Source organism: Fulmarus glacialis, unplaced genomic scaffold, assembly GCF_000690835.1.
Source record: "Fulmarus glacialis isolate BGI_N327 unplaced genomic scaffold, ASM69083v1 scaffold35388, whole genome shotgun sequence".
Taxonomy (NCBI): domain Eukaryota; kingdom Metazoa; phylum Chordata; class Aves; order Procellariiformes; family Procellariidae; genus Fulmarus; species Fulmarus glacialis.
The window spans coordinates 3,072-5,245 of NW_009229490.1; the positions used below are offsets into that span (position 1 = coordinate 3,072).

At 46.0% G+C, this 2,174-nt stretch overlaps 1 pseudogene across 1 annotated transcript; it reads right to left on the reverse strand.

Annotated features, from left to right (window-relative positions):
• Nucleotides 1–424: 424 nt before the first annotated feature.
• LOC104081231 lies at nucleotides 425–1,525 on the reverse strand (annotated as a pseudogene). The gene has a single exon (XR_683574.1). The product of XR_683574.1 is annotated as a homeodomain-interacting protein kinase 2 pseudogene (transcript).
• Between the last annotated feature and the right edge of the window lie 649 nt (nucleotides 1,526–2,174).

A 2,174-nucleotide genomic window follows, 5' to 3' on the forward strand; every position in this document is an offset into this window, starting at 1 on the left:
AGTCCCTGAATAAAGACTGGAAGATACAGCTGAAATATGGATTGATTGTTTAGGTTAAGGTCTTTCTGAAACCAAGAAGCTACTTGCATTGACTTGGAAAAGAAATGTGGACTCTCCAGATCCATCTCCTCTTCTGGAAACAGTCCCAGAGAGAACAAAGTACTGGCAGAGGTGAAAGGCTTTCTAAATTGTAACTGGCAAACTCTGGTTTTACAACATTTTATGGTTATTTATAAATTAACAATGGTTTTCAATGCAAGTAAACTCCATGAGGTTAGGATACCATTTTTTCTATCACCAACAAGCCATTCTAAGAGCCATCCCAGTAAAGGATTAAGGGATGACTCTCATTCATTTACAGGAATGTAGGAAAATTCCCATAGGTAAAGTATTTCTCCTAGTAACGTTACATGAGCCCAGTCTCTTACCTGTAATATCTGGATTGAAGGTAGGTAGAACACACAGCTTTAGACACGTGGCTAGCTGAACCAAAGTCTATGACCTTGACCCTATATGGCTGTCGGGATGGGTCTACCAACATGATGTTCTCTGGTTTGAGATCAGCATGAATCAGTCCCAGGCTTTTCAGCTTCATTAGGGCAGTTGCTACCTGCTGGAGAATTGGCCGAATGTACTTAAGGGGCAAGGGACTGAATTTGTTTTGTTTTAGGAAATCATAGAGGTTCTGCTCCAACATTTCAAAGACCAAGCACGTGTGATTCTTGTGCTGGAAGCACTCATATGCGCGGACAAAGTTGTAGTCATCCGCACTTTCTGTGCTCAGCCGAGCCAGGATGCTCACTTCAATCTGGCCTTGCCGGGCATAGGAAGGATGGTTCTTTAGGATCTTGATAGCCACAATCTCATTAGTGCCACGTTTCCAGCATTTGACTACTTGTCCGAAGGTTCCACGGCCAAGAAACTCTAACACTTCATATGTGTTGGTCATGGAACAGAGCACCTCATGTTGCACCAGCTGGTAATCCCCTTCGCTGTTGGAGCCACTGTTTTTGGAGGTGGCCGTGGAGGTGGTGGCGGTGGCTACAGTGGCCCCACTGGCATTGTTCTGAATCATTGGTGGATGCTCTTCGATGATCTGCACGCTGCTTGTGTTCTCAATCTCCTCACTCTTGCGCTTAAGTCCACATTTTTGGTAGGTGTCCAGAAGGCTCACAGTGCTGCGACGCATCAGGTTGTGTGGCCCGCCCAGTGTTTGCCCAGACACTGCAACCACACCAGAAGTGCTGTTGGCGGATGTCACCACAATGTGCCCCGTGCTTGCTGGGAAGATGATGGTCTGTTCGTAAGGGATGCTCGGATTGGGGATCTGGAGGGAGGCGTTGACGGCTGCTGCGGCGGCTGCTTGGGAGGACTGCACGTTCTTGCTCTGGCTGTAGACTTTGCTGTGTGTGCCGTACCCAGTCATATCCCAGTTCGAACTCGGCTCCACTTTCAGTTTCTTCACGCTACAGAAGGCACTTGACTGAAGGGTGTGAGGAGAGAAAACTTGCACATGCGAGGCCATACCTGCAATACAACACCAGAGTGAAACCACAGCATCAAGATGCCTTCCCCAGCTTTTTTCATTTGTTCAGTGGCAGGAAGGGAAAATGGGATACAGACTTCAGATACAGCACACGCGCACACACAAAAATCAAGTTCTTCCAGAAATATGCATTCAACACAAATAAAATATTATGCTCTAAAATAAATCATTACCCCTGATTGAACTATACTAACAACAACCAAGATTCCTGCTCTCTTGCTCTCCCCCTTCTCATTTTTAATAACAGGAATATAAATGTTATTTTAACCTCCTCTGCCTAAAGAGACTCCTATTCCCATTGTCTCCAGGAATATATCTAGCTCTCAGGAAGAACTGATGTCAAATACTGCAAAGTATTCTGCCTATGGAGGCCAAATCTCAAATCCTCAGGCTCATCCTATATTAAACAGTTTGGTGGATCTGACTTAAGCCCTCCATTTATTCCTATAAAACCACTGTGTAGCTTCTGGCCTGCGGAGAGCCAGGATGGGACCAGGAGATGATACACTGTGACAAAATGGAGGTGCGTGGACAAAGTTGAGGAGCCAAGACAGAAGCAGCAGATGATGTTTCAGGTTGCTTGCCAAGTCTGCGTGTGGGAATTGTGCACAATGCTGGTCTGTGCTCA